The following is a 20596-nucleotide window of genomic DNA, read 5'->3' as shown; positions in this document are numbered from 1 at the left end:
GTGACACTGCACCATCTGTTTCCATCTAGGTTTTAAATTAAACATCCCTTATGACAAAGTTTTAACTGTTTAGGGAAGAGCTGTGATTGGCAACTTATTCATGGATTTGGTTTTTTCCACTTCACTTTCCTCATTTGAGTTGTTGATTTTGGAGAGAAGGGGATGGTAATGAGACTTGTATTTTAGTCCCTAGAAACTAATCTTCAAGCAGGCTGTCTGAAATGGCTATTATGTGAATTGTAAAATGTGTACTGTAGCCTTGGGGCAATCTGAGGATGAATTTTCATGAGGTGTTCCCCACAGGAATGCACATTATAGGCTTGCAAAGCCAGAACAATGCACATTTATTTTTCCGCCCACTTTGGTGGTAATCACAACAACAAATACAACCTATAACAACACTTCTTTGATAAATTTGTACCCCTGGTTACTTCCAAACAATGAAGAAAGTCAGAGCTTGGAAAGTTGAGTGCTGCTTGATTGTTATTTTGTATAATTTTGGGGAACATTACCAAGAAAAAAAATCAGAAAGGATAGTACTTCCAGATATTGAGTGGAAAATAATTTAAGCTCCTAACTGTAATGGTCTGAGTAACACCAAACATAAAGTAGAATATAAATTCATAATTAAAACATTTTAAATTTTCTTCAATTTCATATCCACATGTTTGGTAACTTATGTAAGTTTGGAAAAATATAATTAGCATTTACTCATAAAAGGGAGGTTTACATGAATTTTTTTCCATACTAATTTTATAATTTATTTGCCCAAATTCATAGGTTTAATTTTCACACTTTACTCTGAATACTTGTATGATTATGGTTGTCTTATTTTACAACAGATAGCAGTGTTATGGGTCTTACCTTAGTATTTATTAGTTTATTTCTGGTGACTGATGATAGTATGTGATTTTAAAGCTAGTGACTTCAAGGACTATAAATGTATAAACATATCCTGAAATGTGTTATTGTTCTCCTAGTATATTTTCTTTTTCATAATTTAAAATTGAAAAGTACAGTGATTTTATTTAGTTAAAAAACAAATCACAGGAAATGTTTAAAGGGCAATATTAGAATGACAGAGCTAAAATGTTTCTTCATTTTCTTAAGAGTCTTAAGAGTAAACTGTTCCAGATACCATAATTGTTATAAAGTGTTGTGCTTCAAGTTATTATTTTTTATGTTTTATTATTACAAGGGGACTTCAAAAAGTTCACAAGAAATTTGTTTTTCTTTCGATTTAATTTTTCTATGAACTTTTTGAAACCCCCTAGGTTTTATTATTGTTTTCCGCCTTTATTTGGAGATATTGTGAAAACTCTAGGATCCTTAAATGTTCTAAGACTTGTAACTACGTTCAGTACTCTTTATTTGATAACTAGGAGGATTGTATGAATATTTAAGTTTATTTTACTTGTTAAAAAGAAGATTTATTTCATCTTTAGTGTGATTCTTTATGTAATATCCACCAATGGTTTTACTTACCATAATATGCATAATCCAACAATCACAGCAATTTAGGTACTGGCACTCTAGTTGTTGTCAGGTGCCATCGAATCGGAACCGACTCATAGCACAGCAGAACGAAACAATGTCTGATCCTGGGCCAACCTCACTACCGCTGCCACACTTGACGCCATCAATGTTGCCACTTGGCTGATGATCCATCTCGTTGGGGGTCTTCCTCTTTTTCTCTGACCCTCCACTTTACCCAGCATGACATCCTTCTCCAGCGACTGTTCTCTCCAGACAATGTGTCCAAAGTAGGAGAGACGGAGCTTAGCCATCTTGGCCTCCAAGGAGCACTCTGGTTGCACTTCTTCCAAAACAGATCTATTAGTTCTTTTGGCAGTCCATGGCACTTTCAGTATTCTCCTCCAGCACCACAACTCAAAGGCATCAATTCTTCTACGATCTTCCTTATTCACTGTCCAGCTTTCACATCCATATGAGGTTATGGTACTCTGGTAGTGTAGTGTTTTTGAGTCGGGCTGCTAATACCACAGTCAGCAGTTCGAAACTAACAGCTGTTCCATGGGAGAAAGATGAAGCTTTCTGCTCCTGTAAATATTTACAGCCTCAGAAATCCTATGCAGGGTTGATATGAGTCGTAATCGACTCCACGGCACATAATAACAACATTAGAATTGGAAAATCAGAGAGAAATACCAGGCAATCATTTATTTAAGGAGATAGGTAAGAAATATTTTAAATGTATCATTTAATTTTTTGAGCAGCCATTTAGGTTGTTCCATTTATAAGTCAAGAAACAGTAACAGGGATATCTGTGTCTATTAAATCAGTTCCCCTAGAACAATAATTTGTATGGGACCATTCTTATGTGATCAGACCACCACCATCATCACCAGCAACCATCATTTACTAAGGGTCTTTCAGGCACTTTAAGACACTGATACTGTTGTTAAGTACCTCCAGTTGCTTCTAACCCATAGCAACCGACTTTGCTGTTCAAACTGTCTTCTCAGTCCAGCGCATTAGGCCATAGCGCCACAACAGGACTCCAAGACACTTATTGTTTGTTGTTGTCCATCAAGTCAGTACCAACTCTAGCAACCCTTATGCACAACGTAATGAAACACTGTCCGATCCTGGGCAACCTCACAATTGTTGCCACGCTTGAGCCCATTGATGCTGCCACTTTGCCAATCCATCTCGATGGAGGTCTTCCTCTTTTTCTCTGTTAGCTAAGCATATTTTAAGGATAGGTGGTCAGAGAAGTTATGAGACATATGCAGACTGTTTACAAGCTATATTTCCACCCAATTTTTTGTTGTTTAAATTATAACAGATATGGATATAGGGGTAGTGATACAAGGGAATAAATGGAAGAAGTTAGCAAATGGATAAAAGAACTGAAATATAGTGAAAACACATCATTGTCTTCCTTACAACAAATAAAAATATTCTTTCATCTCTTACCTTCATTTCCTACTGGGAATGGTCTGGTCATTTCTGCCTAAATGAATAAGTCAACATCAAACCATCTTCCAAAGGAAATCCCAGCACACATGGAGACTTAATGATAGCGAGAAGGGAAAGGTGTTGGATATATAGATTATATAATGGCAGAGTTTATCACACGTAGTTTTTCTGAATTCCAAGAGTCAAAGTGTTGCTTGTTGACTTTCCAAGGCTTTTCCATGCTAAGAAATCTGATGACATACATGTAGAATGAAACTTTTACTTTTTTGAGGCTATTCCCAAATCCTGCATGTCAGGCTGCCTTATCTTAAGTTAGATATGGTTAGAAAACAAGAACTTCTAATGATTCATAATACTTTTTTCATTCTTAAGAAATTTATCATTTTATACCTTTTGCTGTCATTATCTGTGCTTTTTCAGTTTTTGAATGCCAACAGGAACTATCTCACAAAATTTGGTGGGGATGTGATAAATGTTTACTGAATGCATAAATAAACACTTATAAGGTGTCTTGTTCGGCCATTTTCTGAAGAGCATTTCTAATAGTAGGCAGTTTGCCTTATTACTTTATATTCTTGGTCTTGATATATAAGGAATAATATTTTATCATGAAAAAATACATTTTAATTAATTGAGCAAGCTTTTTAAGCATTCTGCTATTTGCCAATTATTAGCCTTGACATTGAGCATATGAATTATGATATGAGTTCAAAGCAATCATAACCTGGAAAAACTCTAGAAACAAAAATGCAAATGCTACATCATATGAAAAGCCTTTCTTTTTTTCTTTTTCAAATTTCTGAAGAAAATCACAAAAGGCAGAGACCAATTTAGATGGTTATTAGGGCTAAGGCAAACTCTCTTGATGGTGTTGAAAGTCAGAATTGCATTTGAATAATTTATAGTTTAGACTTTTTGTTTGTGTGACTATTTATGTAACCCATTTTAGATAAACACAGCTTAATTTTGAAGCAATACTATCACAGTTGTTATGGAATTACCATATGTATATGCCTGTTGAATTTATATATGAGCATACAACATATATGAGGTGTCTATATAACTTTATTGAATTACTTAGTATAAATTAAAGTGGGTGTTTTGGGAAATGCTATAATGAAGGTAAGTACAATTTTTATATTTTGAATGAAACTGTAGCCTTCCCAAGAGCTTTGCTTTTATTTATTGTTTTAATAAGAAATCACACAATTGGAATGGATGAAACTATGATAAAATCTGCATCTGACCACTGAACTGTGGTACTGTCTATAATGTGTTTTACAGACACTCAGAGCAATTGACTCTGACAGGAGCCCACTCAACCAAAAAATTTGACTGTCATCTTTATCCACTTGTTTTCCTTCACATGGGTGACCAGTAAATAAATGTGTCTTTTCCTTAGTGAATGATGGCAGGTCCCTATCCATCAAATTGCACTGTACAAATGAGATAGAAACCATTGGATTTAGAAATAGATTAAATTAATCATATGAGTCATTCATTTTCATTTTCTAGGGCAACTCTCTTGACTGTAGAACAGTGTCTAATACCGAAGTACACAGTTAGATATGAATATTTCCAAATTGACTTTTCCTAAACAAAGTGCATGTTCAGGTAATGTTGGGATGCTTATAAAACTGTAGGAACAGCCTAATTTTGATCTTATTTGGTTCATGAGATTGTTGTTGTTCTTAGGTACCATTGAGTCAGTTCTGACTCATAGAGACCCTGTATAGGGTTACTGAGGAGTAGTTGGTGAGCTTGAACTGCTGACCTTGTGGTTCAAACCAACCTAGCAGTCCAGTACATTAACCTGCAATGCCACACCTCAAAATAGTGTGATTAAAATGGGTCACGAGATAAGATGATTTTAAAGACCAGGGTCTGGCAGTATGCAAAGTTCCTATATCCACATTATGAGGCAATTCAATGCAATCTAGGAAAAAAAGAAAACCCTTAAGTTTACAGTGAGAAAAATTAATATACAAAGGATTACAAATCACAGTGATCTGAAATTTAATTAAAGCAAGACTGAAAACTAGTAGATAAGGAAGCAGTATCTTCAAAACTGCTGAAAATGTCATATCCATCCTATTACTCTTTACTACCTAAAATTATAATCAACCAAGAGTAAAATAAAAACTTTCAAACCTGAGTTCTTTTCCTTTAGTCTTCCTCCACTTTAACTTTTCTAAGGGAGTCCTGGAGTGGCACTTTGGGATAAAGCACTGGGCTGTAAGGTCAGTGGTTCAAAGTCACCAGTCGCTCCTTGAAAACCCTATACAGAAATGACTCAAAGGCACTTAACACCAACAACAACAACAACAAGGAAATGGTTAGAGAATGTGTTCCAACAAAACAAGCTCACTGCTATCAAGTGAGTTCTAATTCATAGCAATCCTACATAGGAGTTCCTGGACTGCATATAGTTACAAGAGCAAACAGTCTCATCTTTCTGCCACTGAGTTATTGGTGAGTTTGAACTGCTGATTTTTTTATTAGTAGTCCAGAGCTTATCCTACATCACCATACCAAAAATAAGGAAGATAGAGTATCTTAGTTACCCATACATAGACTAAGAGGCAGTCATTCTAACAGAACAAGGGACCACAACTGGTTTAAAATCAGGAAATGTTTGTACCACGTTGTATTCTTTCACCATGCTTATTCAATCTGTATGCCGAGCAAATAGTCTGAGAAACTGGATTATGTGAAGAAGGATTGGATGACTTCAGGATTGGAGGAAGACTCATTAAACACCTGTGTGTGATATGCAGATGTTACAACCTTGTTTGCTGAAAACAAGGAGGAGTTAAAATATTTACTGTTGAAGATCAAACACCACAGCCTTTGGTATGGGCTACACCTTAATGTAAAGAAAACAAAAATCCTCACCAATAGACTGATAAATAACATCATAATAAATACATAAAAGATTGGTTGGTTGGTTGGTTGGTTATGTGCTGTGGACTCAGTTCCCACTCATAGCCACCCTGTACAGAGTTTCTGAGGCTGTAAATCTTTACCGGAGCAGAAAGCTTCATCTTTTTCCCACGTAACAGCTGGTAGTTTCAAACTGCTGACCTTGAGGTTTGCAACCCAATTTGTAACCACTATGCTACCAGAGATAAAAAAAATGATCAAATACTTCATTTTGCTTGGCTCCACCATCAACACTCATGGAAAAAGCAGTCAAGGAATCAAACGATGAATACATTAGGCAAATCTGCTTCACAAGACCAGTTTAAAATGTTCAAGAGCAAAGTTGTTAGTTTGAGTACTAAAACATCACTGACCCAAGCCATGATATTTTTAATAGCTTCATATACATGTGAGAGTTGGACAATAAATAAGGAAGACCATAGAAGAATTCATGCATTTGCATTACGGTGTCGAGAAAAATATTATAAGTACTATGGACTGCCAGAAAAACAAACAAATCTGTTCTGAAAGAAGTAGAACCAGTGGCCCTTAGAGGTCAGGATGACCAGACTTCATCTCTCATATTTAGGACGTGTTGTCAAGAGGGACCGGTCCCTGGAGAAGGACATCATGCTTGGTGAAGTGGAGGGACAGCGAAAAAGATGGATTGGCACAGTGGCAGCAACAGTGGGCTCAAGTGTAGCAACAATTGTGAGGATGGTGCAGTACCGGGTGGGGTTTTCTTCTGCTGGTCGCAGGGTCTCTATGGGTTGGATTTTATTTGAGGACACCTAGTGTGGCGCTGTGGGTTAATGTGCCAGACTGAAAGCCATTTGAACTGTAAGGTCGGCAGTTCAAGCTCACCAGCTGCTTCTCGGAAACCCTATAGAAGGTCGCTATGGGTCAAACTGACTCGAAGGCACTTAACAACAACAACAAGGAAACCCTATACAGGTACACTATGGGGTCAAAATCCACTCCATAGCACTTAACAACAGCAGCAAAGACAGTATTTACCTATTGTTGTTGTTGTTGTTGTTAAGTGCCCTAGAGTTAGTTCTGACTCATAACAACCCAGTATAGGGTTTCTGAGGAGCAGCTGGTGAATTTGAAATACTGACCTTCGGTTCACAGACCAGTGCTTATCCCACAATACCACACCAGGACTCCATCATAGTCACCTAGTGCTTCTTTAATGCAGATGCCACAAGTGGATGGCTTTGAAGTATAGCATTTTATTTTCTCACAATTGAGGAGAAGGGAGTTTTGGATTCTTGGTGTAGTTCTAGGAGAAATACTTCCTTGTGTCCTTACAGTTTTTAGTACCTGCCCACAATCCTTGGTTGTATCCTTTTACCATACTTATTCAATCTGTGTGCTAAGCATATAATTGAAGACTCTAGATTATTTGAATGAAGAGCATGCCATCAGGATTGAAGGAAGGCTCATTAACAACCTCTGATATGTAAATGACAGTCTTTTCTTTTTTTAAAAATTGTTTATTGCTTTCTCATTGACACAGTGTATGGAAGACTTTCCCTTTTTTGTAAGTCAAAGTGTATTTTGAAAATATGTAAAACTTGTTTTCATGTATTTGAATCATAGCAACTGTGTTTTATCTTTCACTGAATGTGTAGTGAACTTTCCCATCCTTATATCACAAAGAATTGTGATAATAAGTAAAATTCTGTTGAATTATGTACTTAAATGCCAGAAACTGCCAACAGTCCTGTTATTTCATCGCATGTGTCTGTAGCATTCCACTTTTGTTTCACAAAGCACACACACAAACCTCCTTTGACTTCATTTACTTTGGTGACAAACAAACCTTTGTATTGACTACATGGGGCATTTTCCATCTTGTTACACAAAGTCCTTTTATTTATTTGTTGAAGTCCTGGCGTGGCACTATAGGACAAGCACTAGACTGCCAACTTCAAATACAGAGGTTCAAATCTAGTGGTTCCCTAGAAACTCCATGTAGGGTCACTTAGAGTTGTAGCCGACCACTGGCACCTGTGGTACCTTGAATTTGCTTGATAGGGCTTTTCTATCCAAAGTCTTCATAATTTCCACCAAGTGAGTGGGTAGGAACCATGCAGATAGATGTACAGGGACTCTAAGTCTGGGATTGGTTAGTTTGTGGTGCTGTGGGTTAATGTGCCAGACTGCAAAGCCGTTTGAACTGCAAGGCTGGTGGTTCAAGCTCACCAGCTGCTCCTCGGAAACCCTATGCAGGGTCGCTTTGGGTCAGAACCGACTCAATGACACTTAACAACAACAAGGTTTAGAAGGAGCCACGTCAGAAGCAGGAACAGACAATCCCAGACCACCGAGAAAGAAGAACAAGAGTGGAGGGTGACATCCCTACCTAGAAAAGCAGCGACAGCAGAGGCAGTCACAGATGTGGTAACATGGAGCAGCTATAGGCATCTAGGCCCATGGACTTGAGTAAAGCTATGTGTCTACAATCAGGCTTGCCTGCAGGATGCGCCTTTTGGGCGTACTGATAAAAGAAGCTTGGTAATACTTGCCTAAGTAGGGCAGAGAATGTGGGCCACGGGGCTGAGAGTATGAAGACCAGAATGTGGTATGCCTGAAGTATGGCAAACAAGAGGCATTCCTGACTGGAGAACTGTTGCATCCTGAGTTGTTTTGATCCTGAATTGTACCCTGTTTAAATCCCTAATAAATCCTATAGTCATGCGTATTGTTATGAGGTCTGTGTGGGAATTGTAATGGATTGTCAAACCCAAGTGTGAAACAGAGCTGTGGGAAGGGATGGTTGGCATCTGAATAGGGTAATGAAGGCTATAGGGTACAGGCATGTCTGACCTCCTATTCATAGGAATTGGTCTTGGGCTGATTTGGTGTATGATTCTCTTTCCCCGTTATGAAGCCAGCGAAGATCAGACATGGTTCCCACATGCTTCTTGGAGCAACTGGTGTGACGCTGTGGGTTAATACGCTGGCCTGCAAGGTCGCTTTGAACCTCAAAGTCAATGGTTCAAACTCACCATCTGCTCCTTGGAAACCCTATCCAGGGTTGCAATGAGTCAGTACCAACTTGATGGCACTTTAACAACAGCAACCCAATGCTGCTTTGACTTTATGTAGCTGAAGGGACAAACTGCACAGAATAGATAAAAGTAGTTTGTTGTTATTATGTGCTGTGGAGTCAGTTCCGACTCATAGCGACCCTGTACAGGATTTCTGAGGCTGTAAATCTTTATGCGAGCAGAAAGCCTCAGCTTTCTCCCATGGAACAGCTGGGGTAGTTTCGAACTGCTGACCCTGGGGATAGCTGCCCGATTCGTGACCACTCCCCTACGAAATTATGCTTTGAGTTTCTTATAAGAACAAGAATATAATAAATACATTCTGTGAATAAGAAAACAATGTGCAGTTTCTGTCATTCAGGTGCATGAAACAAGATTTTTACATGTTTTCAAAGTACAATTTGTATGACAGTGTGGGAATGTTCCCAATATAGTCTTTGAATGAGAAAACAATTTGCAGATTCAGTACATGACATTAAAATTTTACACTTGTTCTAAAAGTACAATATGGTAGGCTGAATGGGTATGTGACAAAGAGTGAGACATATATGAGAATGAGTCAAAAATTATCTGCACTCTGGCCATAGACTTTGTTTTAACCAACCTTTAGGAAAGATAAATATATCATTTTTCTATATCATCTCTTTGGTTTTCAATATCCTTTGGCCATCTGTCAACAAACTTTCATAATTCCTTATTTGAAAATGTTTTAGGGTAAGCTGCAAGCTACAAATGCACCACTGCCTTCACTTGTTCATTAAAAGTGAATCTTCATCCATGAAGGGCTGATTTCAGGGGACCAAACAGGTGAAAGTCCAATGGAAAAAGATTACTATAGGGAAGATGCTTTAACACCTCAAAACTAAGTGACACAGAGTGTCAACAGTGTGAGCAGAGGTGTGGGGATGTACATTGTCATTCACAATGCCCTTGGATAGCAGTCCTCTGCATTCAATGTGAAGTTTAAGCTTAAGCTCTTCAGTGAGCATCTCACTGTAATGAGCACTGTTGATTGCTGACCTTTTTCCTGATAGTGTTCTAATACTGGCTCTTAAAATTCCAGAAAACTTTAGGTATCAACTTTCCAGCTGATGGTTAACTTGAGGATGTTTCCATTCCATATTCTGCCACTTACTCTCAGATTCGTAGTGATGAATCTATGTCTTGTCACCAGAAATTATTTTTTTAAATGAACTTTTATCTTCCTTCAAGTATCGGTCCAAATTTTGTTTGCAGATGTCCAAACGCTTCAGTTTATGCTCTTCTGTGAGTTGTTTCAGTACCCATCTCGCACAAACTTTTCTAAACCCAAGTCTGTTGTGAATTATTTCATAGGCAGAGACATGGCTGATTTACAAATGATTTGCCACATATCCACTTTCGCTCATTTACTCGATAGAATTGACATGCACACCCAGTCCTGTCATCAGCTGTAGGTGTGGGAGAATATTTTAATACAACCAGAGTGCCAATAATTTTTTCTTCACCCTAGTATATTTTTATATCCCACAAATATATGAGTTTGAAAGAGAGAGGGAAAAAAAGGCACAGTTTGTGTTAACATGATTTTGAAAGTTCACAATACATTTTGTGAGTTAGAAATCAATGAGCACATTGTTCATCTCATTTAAGTATATAAAATCAAAACAGTATAAAACTATGAAAATACACAGTGTCACAAAACTGAAAATTTCTTAGTCCTTTCAATAAATGAGAATATAATGTATAATTTCTCTATGCAAGTACATGAAAGAATTTTGTTTCTTTCTTTAAAGCTTTTTAAAAAAACCTTGTATTGTGAATTGAGTCAAGGTTTACAGAGAGGATCATCAGTTTTACATTGAACAGATTATATATTTTGTTTCATCTCAATGATTTCAATCCCCTCCACTTAATAACAGTTATCCCAATTCTTCCCTGTGATTCTTATTTCCAGTCCACCCTCCTTCCCATCCCTTCTCAAATTTGTCCATAGGTAAATGTCTTCCTTTTAATCTTGAGTGGTTGACCATTCCATAGTATACCTTACTAGTCTTGTCTCTCCCTCCCAACACCCCCGCACACACACATATACCTATTTACTGCTTAATGGAAAATTGGACCACAAAGGGTGAGTTCCTTTCCAGACCTAAAGGCTATTGAAGGCCATAGTATCTTTCTGACCAGTAAGCATACTCTTTTTTTTTTTTTTAAATAATTTTGAGTGTGACACAGTCTTTCTTGTTGAAAGCAAATAGGACTTAACTAATGAAGATCAACTACATGCTTCAGTTTGGATTAACAAGTCAACATAAAGAAAAATCTTCACAACTGGACCAATAAACAATGCCATGATAAATGGAGAAATGATTGAAGTTGTCAAGGATTTCATTTTACTTGAATGCACAATCAGCACTCATGGAAGCAGCAGTCAAGAAATCAAATGACTTATTACATTGGACAAATCTCTTGCAAAAGACTTCTTTAAAGTATTAAAGAGCAAAGTTGTCATTTTGAGGACTGAGGTATGCCTGACCCAAGCCAAAATACTTTCAATCCCATCATATGCATGTGAAAGTTGGACAATGAATAAAGAAGATTTGATGCATTTGAATTATGATGTTGATGAAAAATACTGATGTTACCATAGACTGCCAGAAAAATAAATAAATTTCTCTTAGAAGTACAGCCAGAATGCTTCTTAGAAGTGAGGATGGCAAGACTTTGTCTTATGTACTTTGGACCTTGAAAAAGGACATTATGCTTGGCAAAGTAGAGGGCCATGAAATGAAATGGATTGACACAGTGAGTACAATAATATGATCAAACATAGCAGTGGTGAAGATGGCACTGGACTGGGCAGTGTTTTGTTCTGTTATACCTAGGGTCACTATCAGAACCAATTTCACAGCAAACCCTATATAGGATCTCTGAGTCGGGACTGACTTGACAGCACTTACCACAACAAACAACAACAACAACAGAAATCCTTGGAGCACTTGAATTTGTACTCTGCCACCTGTCTTCCTCTTTCCCATGTGTGTCTCTGTGTCTGCTTTTTTATAGTTACAGGACAAGATTTCAGCATATAGTTCAAGGGAGGCACAATTCAACCTAAAACTTTTGAGATCCAGGAAACTAGAATGCATGACAATTATGAGGATACATAAAGGACAGAAAGATAAAGAGGTTCATAAGGCAATAGGGAAAATAAAACTCAGAGATTATCTGATGTATCTGAATGACTTAAAAGAAGATTCAGGAGGTTGTGGGCTATATGTAAAAGATTTATAGTAAGTTCAGCAAACAAATAGAAACCAGTTATTTACACTAGGAAAATAAAATGCCCAGGTTGTAGTGACTTATCCAATGAAAAATAGCTAATCAGTCATAAACATTGATTTTAGCCTCAGGTATCTGATTCAAAATATCTTGTTCTTAGACTTTTAGGATTGTACCATTCACATGATCAGTTGCAGTGTAGAATAGTGCCCATTGCATAACATCCTTTTTGTCCTATTAAATGTGATGTTTATAATTTTTGTTAACTTTAGCATAGTATCTTATTTTAATTTATACAAATTGGGGATTGTTGTTGTTAGTTGCCAGTGAGTCATTATCAACTGATAGTGATATATGCACAACAAAATGAAACTTTGCGTCGCCCTGCGCCATTTGCACAGTTGTTGTTATGGTTGAACCAGTTGTTGATACCATCTTGTTGGATAGAGATCTTCATTTTTTTCACTAAACCTGTGTATTATCAAGCCTAATGTCCTTCTCCAGACACGGATCCTTCCTGACAACATGTCCAGAAGAGTGGAGATAAAGTATAACCATCCATGTTTCTAAGAATCATTCTAGCTATGTTTTTCCCAAGACAGATTTGTTTGTTCTTCTGGCACTTCGTGGTGCTTTCCGTATTCTTTGCCAACAACAATTATGAATGTATTCTTGATTCAACTGTATTGATTCTTCTTTTTCCAAAATATTCCTATGTTTCCCTTTTATTGTACCATAGGATTCTCTGGTGCATTTTGCAAAATAGGAAATGGTTTTTTTTATGATCACAAATGCCAACTGTTGCCTTTATTGTTTCTTCCTTAGATTTAAAAAATGCATATAGTCATAGAATTTTAACATAATTTTTTTATAAGTGAGGAAACTTAGGCTAGAGTTGTTGTGGATAGGTGCCGTTGAGTTGGTTCCAATGCACAGTAAATTGTGCAAAACAAAACACAGTCAGGTCTTGGGCCATCCTTATAATCATTATTGAGCTTGAGCCAGTTGTTGCTGCCACTGTGCCAACCCATCACATTTGTAGTCTTCCTCTTGTTTGCTGACCCTCTACTTTACCTAGCATGATGTCCTTCTCCAGGCACTGGTCTCTCCTAATAATATGTCCGGATTATGCAAGAAAAAATCTTGCCATCCTGGCTTCTAAGGAGTATTCTGGATGTACTTCTTCCAACACATTTTTGTTTGTTCTTCTAGCAGCCCATGGTACTTTTAATATTCTACTTGAACATTATAACACAACTGCATAATTTTTTCTACTGTCTTACTTCTTCACTGTCCAACATTCATATACATGTTGTTGTTGTTGTTGTTGCAATGTGCCATGGATTCGGTTCTGACTCTTAGCGACCCTGTATAGGGTTTCCGCATTAGTGAACTGAAATGAACTGGTATTGGCCATTTTGAATCTGACAACCTCATGGTTTACTATTCAGGGAATGACAAATTGAAAAGGAATGGTGTTACATTCACCATCAAAAAGAACATATCCAGATCAGTCATGAGGTACAACGCTGTATGTGATAGGATAATACCCATGTGCCTACAGGGAAGCCCAGTTAATACCACTATTATTCAAATTTATGCACCAACCACTAAAGCCAGTGAGGATGAAATAGAAGAATTCTATCAACTTCTTCAATCAGCTTGAGAAATGCTGACCGTGTACTTCCCTTTTGGTTTTCCAATTCCAAATCTTTGCACATTTCATTATAATATTTGGTTTTATCTTCTCGAGCTGATCTTTGAAATTTTCTGTTCAGCTCTTGGACTCTTCAAATCTTCCATTTGCTTTAGCTTCTCTACGCTGAAGAGCAAGTTTCAGAATCTCCTCTGACATCCATTTTGACCTTTTCCTTCTTTCTTGTCTTCTTAATAACTTTGTGCTCTCTTCATGTATGATGTTCTTAATGTCATCCCACAACTCTTCTGGTCTTTGGTCTTTAGTGTTTAATTAATCAAATCTGTTCTTCAGATAATCTCTAAATTCAGGTGGGATAAATTCAAGGTCATATTTTGGCTCTCATGGACTTGTTTTCATTTTCTTCAGCTTCAGTTTGAGTACATTTAAATGTTATGAAATACCCACTCTTCACAATGTTATCTGTGATTCACACAGTTGATATAGCCTTTGCATAATCAGTAAAGAACAAGCAGATGTCTTTCTGGTATTCTCTGTTTCGGCTAAGATCCATCTGACATTAACAATTACATCACTAGCTTTACATCCTCTTCTGAATCCTGCTTGAATTTCTGGCAGTTTCTTGTCAGTGTAGTATTGCAACTGTTTTTGAACTATCTTAAGCAAAATTTTACTTGCATATGATATTGTTGATGCTGTTAAATGTTTTTCACTTTCCATTGGGTTACTTCTCTTTGGAACGGGCACAAATTTCTTGGCATGGATGTCTTCCAAATTTCTTGGCATGGATGGGTTAATGCCTCTTGTGCTGCATAAGTTTGCTAAAAGATTTCAATTTGTATTCTCCCAATTCCTGGAGCCTTGTTTTTTGCCAGTATCTTCTGTGCAACTAGGATTACTTCCTTTAGTCCATCTGTTCTTGATCATATGCTTCTTCTTCAAATGGTTGAGCATCAATTAATTATTTTTGGTAGACTATATTCTTTCCATCTTCTTTTGCTGCTTTTTGCATCACTCATTACTTTGTACATTTGTTGTTGTTACATGAACATCAAGTTGTTTCCAACTCATAGTATATTGTTGTTTGTTGTTGTTAAGTGCTGTCGAGTTGGTTCCTACCCATAGCAACCCTGTATAGGGTTTCCAAGGAGTAGCTGGTGAGCTTGAACCACCAACCTTGTAGTTCAAACGACTTTGCAGTCTGACGCCTTAGCCCACAGCGCCACACCAGGACTCCACAAGTCATAGTGTAGGGTTTCCAAAATTTTAAATATTTGTGAGAGCAACATCCTTCAATATTGCAAGTCAAGACTTGAATTTTTCCTTCAGATCTTTCAACTTGAGAACTGCAGAGCATTTTCTTCCCATTTTTTCTAACTCCTGATCTTTCCATATATTGTTATAATATTTGACTTTATCTTCTCAAGCTGCTCTTTAAATTTTCCTGCTAAACTCTTTTACTTCCTAATTTCTTCCACTTGTTTTACTTTTCTGTACTGAAGAGCAACTTTCAGAATCTTTGTTGACATCCATTTTTGCTTTTTCTTTCTTTTCTGTCTTTTTAATGACCTTTTGCTTTCTTCCTGTATGTTATTCTTTTTTTATATTTTATCTTTATTTTTCTTTGAACTTTTTATTATGAATTTAGTGAAGGTTTACAGAACATCAGTCGTACATTCAAAAAAGTGTACCCTTTGTTTCATCACATTGATTGCAATCCACTCCATGTACCATCAATTAACAGTATTTGCCTCTATTGACTTTATATTTCCCCTCCCTTCACATTTCCCAGCCACCCTGTAACCATCTAAGAATGTTTCATTTAGCAAGAAAATATTTTCTTAGCTTTTTGCAACAGTGATTTCATGCAATATTTGTCCTTTTGTGATTGACTAGTTTCACTGAGCTTAATGTCCTCATCCATGTTGTGAGGTGTTTTGCAGATTCATTATTCTTTATCTTTGCATAACATTTTTCTGTTGATGGGCATTTAGGCTATCTCCATCTTTTTGCTGTTGTAAATAGTGCTGTGATGAAAATGTGTGTGTTTATACCTAGCCATGCCCACCTCTTATTTATTGAGAATATATACCAAGTAGTGGGATTGCTGGGTGATATGATATTTCTATTTCTAACCTTTTGAGAAAGCACAATACCATTTTCCACAGCAGTTGCACCATTTTACAATCCCACCAACAGTGTAGGAGAGTCCCAGTGTCCCCACACTCTTGCCACCATTTGTTGCTTTCTGTGTTTTATAACTTTGCTTTTAATGCTGGAGTAAGATAATATCTCATTGTTGATTTGAGTTGCATAGCTATAATGGCTAATAATTGTGAGCGCTTCTTCATATGTTTATTTTCTACATGAATATCTTCAGTGGTGATGTGTCTGTTCATGTCCTTTGCTCATTTTTAAATTGGATTATTTGTCTTCGTTTTGTTGAGGTATTGAAGTGTTCTACAAATTTTAGAGAGTAGTCCTTTGTTTAATATGTCATTGCCAAATTTTCCCCCCAGTCTGTGGAGTTCTCTCTTTACACTTGAGGTGAAATCCTTTGATCCACATAAATGTCTAATCTTTAGGAGGCCCCAATCACCTATTTTGTCTTATGTTTATGTGTATTCAGTTATGTTTTATAGTGTATTTATGCCATGTATCAGACCTCTTAAGTTTGTCCCTATTATGTCTTGAATGATCCTTATAGTTTTAGATTTTACATTTTGGTCTTTAATCCACATTGAGGTAGTTTTTGTATATGGTGTGATATATAGGTCTTGTTTCATTTTTCTATAAGTGGATTCCCAGTTTTGCCAGCACCTTTGTTTAAAAGACTCTCTCTTCCCTATTTAATGCATTTTGGCCATTTGTCTAAGATCAACTGACTGTAGGAAGATGGATTTACTTCTTTGTTCTCAATTCTATTCTATTTATATATCAGTCTTTTGTTGGAACAGTATCAGGGTGTTTTGACTATTGCCCCTGTGTAGTGGGTCTTGAGATCAGGAAGGCCTCCTACTTTTTTTCTTTTTCACTAATGTTTTGCCTATCTGGGGTCTCTTTGCTTTCTATATAAAATTGTTCTTGTTAAGTGTCATCAAGTGAGTTCCAACTCATAGCAACCCTGTATAGGGTTTCCAAGGAGCAGCTGATAAGTTTGAACTGCCGACCTTGTGGTTCAAACTGAATTAGTGTAAAGGAATTCAACTGATTTGTGTACGTTGATCTTGTACCCTGCCACTTTGCAGAATCAATAATTTTCTAAGTATAAGATCATATTGTTTGCAAATAGAAGGAGTTTTACTTCTTCTTTGCCAATTTGGATGCCTTTAATTTTGGTTTCTTGCCTTATAGCTCTGACTAGTACTTCCAGCACAACATTGAATAAGAGTGGTAGTAAAGGACATCCTTGTCAGGTTCCTGTTTGCAAGGAAAATGACTTCAGTTTCTCACCACTGACAGTGACGTTGGTGGTTTTATATTATGTCCTTAATTATGTTGAAGAATTTCCCTGTTATTCCTATTTTGTTGTTTTTATCAGGAATTAGTGTTGGACTTTGTCAAATGCCTTTTCCTCATCAATTGATACAATCGTGTGATTTTTTTCCCCTTAATTTTACTTATGTGGTGGATTGTTGTTGTTGTTAAGTGCCATCAAGTCGGTTCCGACCCTTAGCGACCCTATACAGGGTTCTGAGGGTGTAAGTCCTTACGGGAGTAGAAAGCCTCATCTTTCTCCCACGGAGTGGCTGGTAGTTTCAAACCGCTGACCTTAAGGTTCGCAGCCCGATTTGTAACCACTATGCTGCCAGAGCTCCTTTATGTGGTGGATTACTTTTATTGTTTTTCTACTATTGGACGATCCCTTTATGCCTGATATAAATCCCACTTGCCTATATGGGTCCTTCAAAATATTTCCGTGTCCTGAATTGGTTGTTAAGTTCTGTCTAGTAGGCTCTGACTCATATCAACTTGGTACAGGGTTTCCAAGGAGTGGCTGCTGGGTTTGAACCAGTGACCTTGTGGTTAGCAGTGCAGTGTTAATTCTACTGCACCACACCAGGATATCCACTTAGAAAGTAAAAATGGAGAGAAAGCTAATTGCTAAATGAAACTCTCTTCTAAATTACAGTATTAAAGATTTTAATTCCCTGATTGTAATCTCATGTTGGCTAAAAGAAGCCATAAATCCAAGCAGCCTCATTCAGTTATAACAAATTTTGCTTAGAACTTCAGAAAGTAGACCTAGTTATCTCTCTGCTCAATATGTTGCCCAAATACGTACTTTCAAGTCTTCTATCTCAGATGACATTAACCTTTGATGAATTTCCCAACCAATGCACTTTTAGTATCATCGTATTTCCTTTTATTCACATGTATGAGTCATTATTTCTGGAATTACTATTTCAGGTATTTGGTTCTCAGAACTTATCCACACTTATTTGTTTATAAAATTAACCCTGATCTTATACATCAGGAAATCTGAATTGTTACCCATCGAGGCTAAAGTACTTTTTCCAGGTAGGCAGCTGTCATCTTATAATTGAATTTTGAGAGTTGATGGCACTTTTCATCTTATTGGATATAATATCCCCTTGCATTCTCACAGGACTGTTTTGCCATGTTTGTCAACATCCCAAGGCTACCTTTGTTTACTTTGCTTATTAGACTCTCACACTTAAATGCAGGCATTTTCATTATTATCCTCTAGCTCTTTGCTCCTGGATCCTTTATTTCTGTGGAGTGTAAAGGGAGAAAAAGAAAGAAGGAGCAATTTCTTTTAAAATGGGATTTGAAAATATTTTTCAATATTCCCTTTTGTGTAGTTTTGAAATCTCCAACATAGTCATATGTGTGTCTTGTGCTCAATGACCTTATTCTTATTCACTATGAGTGAGGTCTATTTTGCAAAGCCAGGCAAGATAAATATGAATGGATTCAACCCATTAAATGAATCTGGCAGCCTGTTTCCTTTTTGTTTCCCCAGCTCTACTGACAGCAGGTCTTTCAGTGAAACTGTCCAAGTACTACTTTATTTTAATGAATCTACTATTTGTTTTAGATTTTCATTTTATTATGGCATTCCTTTTTTGCGAGAAGTATTTTTCATTTTAGCTTGCAATAAATTTCATTTTGTGTTATAATTATATAAATATTTAGCGATCATGCTCTTTCTTTAGGATATAAAATTATGGCAAGCTTCTATTTTCTCCCTGTACCAATAACTTACTTAGTAATATTTGAGTCAGTAAGAATAAGTTTTTTATGTTAAAGATCTCTGATACTTTTTCTTTTACTACCACTTAAAAGATATTGATTTGTTTCTCATTATAGAAACAAAATTGAAACATATATTCACAAGAGTTCAATATGAGATAAATAACTGATACTTAAAATAGTATATATGAATGAGAAAAATTTCACAAAGTTGTTAGAGAAGTTTCTCTTGGAATAAGTAAGATTTATTCTTTACTTTACAAATGACAATTATAAGATTCTTTTGCATCAGCAAAGATCTAGCAAAAATTTGTCTTTCCTTCCTAATGAAAAGCCATAGAGATTGGATACTGTTGTCTTTATTGGTATTCCTCTGTCTGTTCTTCCTATTCTTACCTGAATCTTGTGTATATTAACACTGCATTTGATAAAATTATTAAAGACCAGCCTTTTTGCCTTGCTTCACAACAATGCACACACTGCATTCATGTCAAAAATGATCACTGTTGGTATCTCCCGCTAGGAACCGGGCAGCTCAGCACTTTCTTTCCAATCTTGTCCTGAGACTCCTCTGTAGATCCTATTTTCACTTTTGGTCTTTTTGTCTACTCTTCAAGATTCACTTTTGGAGTTATTCCCAATCTCCAGCCTTTCTCTTGAACCAACCAAACCCACTGTCAATTAGTCATCTCCAATTAATAGCAACCCTGTGTAGGGTTTCCAAGACGAATAAGTCTTTACAGGAGCAGACACCCTCATCCTTCTCCTATAGAGCAGCTGAAGGGCTTGAACCATCAACCTTACAGTTAAGCAGCCCAACATCTGCTAATCACAGTCAAATAATTCCAACTGTCACTGGATAGTTCCTTTGGGATTTTGAGCTGACACATCAAATTCATACTGTTTTACATTCCAAAAGTTTGATTCTTGGACTAAACTACAGTTGGTCATGTTACTACAAAACTTATCAGAATGATTCAATTTTATGAAATTAAAAAAACAACATAATCTATCAATATTAAAATAATCTAATAGTGGAAAACCACGAGTTTATCTTCATAACTACAGAAAAAGCGGAACATTTGGGTTTTTTGTTTGACAAGCCCTCAAGAATTGGCAGAGGTCTTTGCATATGATAAAGGAAAGGAGGATGCAGTCAGTCAGAAAACATTGTGGATGCCCATAAAATGATACGAGCAATTTGCCAAAAATTAATATAATAAATTTGTTTGTAAATTAAAGATATAAATTTAAGATGAACAATAAATTTAAAATAAAATATTAAGTAAAATTAATTTAAGATAAATAAAAGACAAATAAATCATGGTCCCCCCACCTTATGGCTTTTTTGATTTCCTGTCTGGAAGAAAAGATCTAGGATTATTCTGGAAAGGAGGAGGAAGGATATTCTTTATACAACTTGTAAGTGAGTCAGTAGAGATAGAATCCCTACTTCCCATTTTTCTTGCTAACAAATTTAAGCTGGAAACAATATGATTTCCTATGATTTGTCAACTGCTATAATTTCCAATTGACT

The 20596-nt window shown here is 36.5% G+C and overlaps 1 protein-coding gene across 2 annotated transcripts in view; it reads left to right on the top strand.

The window, feature by feature from the left end:
• The window catches only part of PAM (peptidylglycine alpha-amidating monooxygenase), a 306825-nt gene that overhangs the window by 58922 nt on the left and 227307 nt on the right, over nucleotides 1–20596 (top strand). The window lies entirely within an intron of this gene.

The sequence above is a fragment of the Chrysochloris asiatica genome, unplaced genomic scaffold (assembly GCF_000296735.1).
Source record: "Chrysochloris asiatica unplaced genomic scaffold, ChrAsi1.0 scaffold00193, whole genome shotgun sequence".
NCBI lineage: Eukaryota > Metazoa > Chordata > Mammalia > Afrosoricida > Chrysochloridae > Chrysochloris > Chrysochloris asiatica.
The sequence above is the reverse complement of the archived record's forward strand: the minus strand, read 5'-3'. Positions and strand labels throughout refer to the sequence as shown.